Raw genomic sequence first — 7,491 nt, forward strand, 5'->3', positions numbered from 1 at the left:
TTGTGATTTAACGTTTTGTGCTGCTGTCTCTAACACACCATGACTCAGTGTGTTGTTGATACTGTAGCTTGTATGTCTATATTTTGGGGGTATGAAGTGTGTGTGTGTGTGTGTGTGTGTGTGTGTGTGTGTGTGTGCGTGTGCGTGTGCGTGTGCGTGTGTGTGTGTGTGTGTGTGTGTGTGTCTGTGTGTGTGTGTGTGTGTGTGTGTGTAACCAACTAAAGTAGTGTTTCCCGAAGCCAGTTACCGCAACGCTGTGCTGTTGAGAACCAGCTGCTACTAATGAAGGGCATAACACTACGCACAACCTGAAATCGCCTTGGGAAACCAGGCCAATGTTTAGAGAGGGCAAAGGTTTTTCCTAGGGAGTGTGTGTGCACAGTTTCACGCCGGTCTGTCCAACAGTGCCAGAGATTAACTGCTCATAGACAGACAGACGGACGGACAGATAGACACGCGGACGGATAGGGGTTCATAACTAGTAAGACACCTCAGTGTGACTTACGACCTCAGGGTGACATGCGACCTCGGTCGCGCCAATTCTTGGCCATCTGGCCAGCGATGTATATGGGACCAGTTACTCATATATGGAGACCCCTTCATGATAGTTATGTTATGTCAAAACATGCCCATATATGGACATTACCAAATATGGGCATTCCCATATATGTACTTAATATTGATAACATAATATCCTTAATAATGTCCTTAATATTGACAATATAGGAATCTACATATATGGGCATAAAACGTACGTTAATTAGTAATGCCAAGCAGAGCCTTGGTGAGTTAGGACCTTAGTTTGATGCCTGTGGATCTCCATATATGGGCATAATGGGGTACCCTAACATTCAAATTTTCGGCCTAGGATTTATGACATCAGAAATCTCCATGTATGGGCATAAAAGGTTTTTTTCTTTTTCTGGGAATGACCATATATGGACTTTTATACCCTGAGAAATCTCGTAGCTTGTCTGACTGTCAGTACAGGAAGTGATGTCACGCATAAAAGGTTTTTTCTTTTTCTGGGAATGACCATATATAATAATAATAATAATAATAAAACTTTATTTATATAGCGCTTTTTAAGAACAGAGTCACAAAGTGCTTGACAGGAGAATCAGCAAAACAAACAATCAGCAAAACAAGCAGTACAACACATTATAGATTCAAAATTAATAGATGAAAAAAATAAACAATAATAGCATACATTAAAATCAGGACAATCAGGGGAGCTAAGGGTTGAAGGCAGTTCTATAGAGGTGAGTTTTCAGGAGAGATTTAAAACGTGGCAAAGAGTCAGCAAGCCTTATCTCTTCGGGCAGATCGTTCCAGAGCTTTGGGGCTCTAAAAGCAAAGGCTCGTTCGCCTCTAGTTTTATAGTTGCAGACTGGGACGATCAGTAGTCCTTTGCCTGAGGATCTGAGTTCACGGGATGGGACATAAGGGTCAAGTAAGTCTGAAATGTAGGATGGAGCAAGGCCAGATATGGCCTTGTAGGTGATAAGTGACATTTTAAAATCGATTCTGAAGGAAATGGGCAACCAGTGCAGGGAAGCTAAAATGGGTGTAATATGATCAAATTTCCTGGTACCAGTTAAAAGCCGTGCGGCTGCGCTTTGGACAAGTTGGAGACGGTGAATAGATTTTTTGGAGAGGCAGAAATAAAGGGAATTACAGTAATCAAGGCGTGAATAAATAAAAGCATAAATGACTTTGGTCAGATCAGGGGTGGAAAGAAAGGGTTTGACTTTGACTATATTTCTCAGGTGGTAGAAAGAGGTTTGAACAACCTTTTTTATGTGGGTTTCCAGAGAGAGGTCAGAGTCCAGGAAGACTCCCAGGTTTCTGACCGTGGGTTTTAAGTTGGCGAGTAGTGGCCCGAGGTTATTTTCGATGAGGGTTGTGTCTCCGGGGGGGTTAAACAATATGGACTTTTATACCCTGAGAAATCTCGTAGCTTGTCTGACTGTCAGTACAGGAAGTGACATCCTTTTTATGCCCATATATGAGTCATTCTGTACCAAATGACTGTGACTCACTGACATCACATGACATCACTTCCTGTACAGCCAGACAGACAGACAGTCAGTTCGGTCGCAGAAATGTATTTGAATTTGCATCATAACTATAATATGCACCCAAGCAATATTGTAGAAGTGTAGATCGTTTGACAGACATCTTTTTTCTTTTAAATGTTTTAAATGTAGGGCACAGCCACAACACACACACACAGGCACACACACGCACGCACGCGCACACACATGTGCGCACACGCACACACACACACACACACACACACGCACACGCACACGCACGCGCACACGCACACGCACACGCACACACACACACACACACACACACACACATGCACAGACCCTGTAATAGCAAAAGCTTTTTTATTTGAAGGAAATAAACCTGACCGTAGAGGGATGATTGCTGCTCTCATCCTCCTTGCAGTCTGTTTGGTGGTGCTGTCACGGCTGTGGATATCTCACAGTAAGTTTCTCTATCTACATTTTGAGTTGCACATACAACGTGTTGTAAAGTTACTGCAAAAGTCAAACATTTTAACCTTGGTTGGTTCTTTATGTGTGTGTGTGTGTGTGGGGGGGGGTCTTTTTTCCCCCTGTATATTAAGTGGTAGGTGCAAGACATCATTAAATCATTGGCACCTGGCAGAATCTTAAAATATACCATTCAAAGATTAAGAAAAAACAGGTGGCGAAAAAAAATCCACCCTATGCGCGCGGACCCCCCTGTCCATCTATACTACTAGTATTACAGTCACCAGAAGTTCTTCTCTTTTTTCGCCACTAGGGGGAGGGTGGGGGGAGCATAGCATACCGGTATATGGGAGAGGAAGAATTACTCTTTCATTTCAACACAACATAAGTTGTGCATGATTCCCAAGCGGTTTAGTTTGTTAAAAACATCTTACATTTAGACATCACATACAGAACATTTCTGGCTTTGTGTCTCTAAACAACTCTTGGCTTACAGAATGGCAACATGACACAGACTTTTATATATCAAATACATATATTTTAATGTTATTTATTATGAAATAATATAAATATTGCTATCAGGCAAGAACAACCATGATTCAACAAATGGTATGTCTGTTTCTCTTCTGCTACTCTTAGTTTAACTGCACATTTTTTTGCTGTTTTCAGCAGTTCAAGACAGAACTTTTTAGAACAGCTTCATTTGGCTCTGGTTTTTCACTTGCTCCCCACTTAAGGCCTGTCCATACTTTCTCCGAAATGTTCGGCGAGTTGGACTTTCCGACGTGCAAATTTCCAAACTCTCATTCGGTCTAATGCTTTTCAGAAGTCGTGAGTGACGTCATTGTGTAGTCGAACCAGACCTTTTGACTGAAAACGTCTGTTTCGGTCAAAGTATGGACAGGCCTTTAGTCTCCCCCCTACCGGTATCTCTGCCTCTTTCTTTCTCCCCCTCTCTCTTCCCACTCACTGTTGCCCCTCACTGCCTTTCCTCTCCCTCTCTCTTTCTACCCCTCTCCCTTTCTCTCTCCCAATAACCAGACCACGGTACTGACAAATATTGTGTGCCAGGTTTGGAGGCAGTTGGAGTGCTACTGAGCTGGCAAACACCATGGCTTGGCCATTTCAATTATAGGTGTGGGATGAGGAAAGAATGCATTTCAACCTGCATATCTGTCTCCTTTTCTCCTTTCTCTCATGTTTTTCAACCAGTCATGGGTCTCATAGAGGCTGTCTCATCCAGAGCAACCTCACTCTGCTCAGACTGTGAGGAGGTCAAGGGAAACAAGAAACAGTGCCAGCGTCTTGCCGGGCGTGTGAAAGGGCTCGAAGAACTGGTGAAGCTGAAAGGAGCTGGACAGAACTCTGATGGTGTGGAGGAGGCCCTCCGTGATCTCAATGAAACACTGCAATCCGCTGCAGAGGTTGTCAAGAAATACACCTCTGATGGCTTCTACGAGCATGTGCTTAAAGACTACAACAACAACAGCGAGTTTGGGAGTTTGAACAGGCGTCTCTACGGCACATTCAACAAGCTTTCCCAGGCTCTGCAGGTTGACCACAATCATGAACTACACAAGCTGTTCAACGAAGCTTCTCAACAAGCAGAGGATGAAGACAGGAAGGAGGATCACAAGGAGCTGAAGAGAAGTGAGAAGCGTGGTCTACTACTTTAACTATAGATAGTAGAAAATATGTATATGATGAGTTTTGTTTCAGCAGAAATCTTAGTCACAAGAAGAAATAACAATGGAATGTTGTGTTTTATACACATATTTATTCAGTTTGGGAAATCACAATCTCTAGAAAGCATTATATTAGCTCAAGTTGACTGGTTGTGTCAACAGGGACTAGAAATAGACTCTAGTTTGTTTTGAGAGAAAATGTATCCACAATATGAATACATTTTTAAACTGTTTTATTTACCCTTCTACAAATGTGTAAAATAGTCCGCACACGTTCCTCCAGCCCTTTCATTTCATTTTACCTTTTTTTTTTCAAATGTTTTTATTGCAAGCACTTTCAAAATTGTCAAGCATTTTCCAAACAGAGAGTAAACATTCATCAGTATTACATTTGAGGGTGTGCTTTGCTGTCATTATTTGCACTTCACTGATGCTTGTGGCACTTTGCAGAAACACCTCATTCATCACTGTTGTGCCAATAATGAGGGTGAAGAACACAGTTTACAGTTTAGGCATTTAGCAGACGCTTTTAATCCAAAGCGACTTACAATAAGCAGATAAAACATCACAATAATAAACAAGATAATATGTCAATACATCAACAGCAATATAACAAATGCAAATGGATATCTATCTAGAAAACGAAATAATCCTTTTATGTAATATTGCTTAAAGGGGGCCTGTCACCTAAAGGGTTACTGTCACTTTAAGAATCATCTTAAAAAAACAAGTTAATATTTTGATGATGTCATTGTGGGGATGCGCAATTATAAGCCAATCAAATGAATTGTCTGTATAGCCTGACTGTATGACTACTTACTGTACTGGTCAGCTGTTGTTGGGGGACAAGGGGCAGATTACACTGTGACATGAGCTTCAGACTGTTTCAGACCGTTTTCAGAGAAGCTATGTCACAGTGTAATCTGCCCCTCAACCCCTTTAGGTGACAGTACCCCTTTAAGTAACTTCTTTAAAGTCAGCTGTCACTTCTCGTTCAATATAATGAGAAACTCATGTTATGGTTATATTGCATTTCAACCTATATGTCCCCCTTTCTCCTTTCTCTCATGTTTTTCAATCAGTCATAGATCTCGTAGACCCCATCTTATCCAACGCAGCTAAACTCTACACTCTGTGTGAGGAGGTCCAAGGCAACAAGAACCAGTGTCAGCGTTTGGTCAAGCGGGTGGAAGAGCTGGAGGAACCGGTGAAGAAAATCAAGCTAAAAGGACCTTGTCAGATCTCTGCTGTTGTTGAGGAGGCCCTACGTGAGCTCAATGAAACCCTGGAGTCTGCAAAAGGTCTCGTCAAAAAATACATCTCTGTTAGTTTCCACGAGCTTGTGTTTAAAGACTACAACGACCACAGTGAGTTTGGGAGTTTGAACAGGCGTCTGAACATCGTACTGAAGAAGCTTTTCAAGGCTCTGCAGGTTGTTGTCTGCGATGAAGAACTACACAAGCTGTTCAACGAAGCTTCTCAACAGGCAGAGGATGAAGAAGACAGGATGGAGGATCACAAGGAGCTGAAGAAAAGTGAGAGGCGGGGTCTACTACTTTAATACCGGTAGATACCTATTTCCTCCCGCGAGGGAAATGCAGTATTTTCAGCCCAACCCAGCTGATTCGCTGCCCACAAGGAGCGTGTGAGCAATTAGGCGTTAAGAGTCTTGCTCAGGGACACACATCGACATTGCTACGCTGGCCTGGAATCGAAATCTGGTTCCCTAACCATTCAGATAAACTTTAAGAATACATGTGAAGCATATAATAGCAAAATCTATTAAAACATGTTTTATTTCAGCAGATATCGTAGTCACAAGAAGATTTAATTAATAATGGAGTGGTATTTATTCAGTTTGGGAAATCCACAATATCTAGAGATCATTAGTTCAAGTCGTCTGGTTGTCTCAAGAGGGACTAGAAGGTCTCTGCCAGACCCCATGTATTTCCATGGAAAAGGGGAGATACAGCTAGAAAATTAGCAAATTGCCCCACAATATTTAACATGTTATAATAACAGTATTACACTTGAGGGTGTGCTTTACTGTCATTATTAGCACTTCACCGATGTTTAGGGCACTTGGCACAATCACCACTTCAAGTAAACAACTTTTGTTACGTCAGCTGTCACAAAGGAATGTGTGATTGGTAATCAATCCATTGTATTTTAACCTATCTGTACCCCTTTTTCTCCTTTCTCTCATGTTTTTCAATCAGTCATGGATCTCATAAAACCCATCTTGGACAAAGCAGCTTTACTCTCCCCTCTCTGTGAGACGGCCGTGCGCAACAAGGAATGCCGCCAGCATCTGGTCGAGCGAGTGAAAGTGCTGAAGGAACGGATGGAGGCGATCTTAAAAAAAGGACCTGGTGAGAACTATGCTGATGTGGAGGAGGCCCTCCGTGAGCTCAAGACCACACTGGAGTCTAATGAAGTTACCAAGTTTTTAGAAAAATACACCTCTGATCGGAAATGTACATCCTACGGAAATGAGTTTGACAGTTTGAACAAATGTCTTGGAGATGCATTAAATAAGCTGCATCATGCTCTGGCATTAGACCAAACTCACAAGCTGTTTGAATAAGATCCTCGATTGGCAGAGGATGAAGCACACAGGAAGGAGGAGGATGTGTAGAGGAATAATGAGGGGGGGGGGGTCTATTGTATACTTTGGCTATTCAAAAATAGCCGATCTGCAAGCTCACAGCTCATTTTGAGCTTGTCGATATTCTGGAATATAGTTATTCTTCTGGGGGTCTCTGCCTGGCACACAATCTTTTCAGATGGGGCTCTGCAACCAAATACGTAAATTCGATGCAATCAATTTGGTATCGACACTAAACTACTGCTGTGTGTAGACTACTACAAGCTGAAAATACGGAATTGTTCACTGCGGTTGGACTTGTGAACATAGCGTTGGAATGCATACAGATGTTCACAGAGAATGGGTTTACTGCAATATGAGATCTCTGTGCTCCAATCACCCACGTGCGGTTAGGGTTAGGGTTAGAGATGGGGTTAGTAATGGGGAGAGTCGAACGAAAGCAACGTTGGAGTAATGAGACGTCAGAACAACGCTACGCACCCCACCCACCATAAGAACCTTTGTGCATTTGTGGTTGGGCAAACAGTTGGACGTTCACAGAGCGACACAGACAGTTATTTTAGATTCTTATATTGATGCTGTCTGTGCAAGGAGAGTGCATGGATGCACGTTTTGGAGAGCGCAGTATTGAGCTCACTGGCACACTGGCTGCTTTGAACCCACAGGCCAAAGACATGAGTTCCTGTGGAAG

Source organism: Nannobrachium achirus, assembly GCF_963921795.1.
Source record: "Nannobrachium achirus genome assembly, chromosome: 18".
Classification (NCBI taxonomy): domain Eukaryota; kingdom Metazoa; phylum Chordata; class Actinopteri; order Myctophiformes; family Myctophidae; genus Nannobrachium; species Nannobrachium achirus.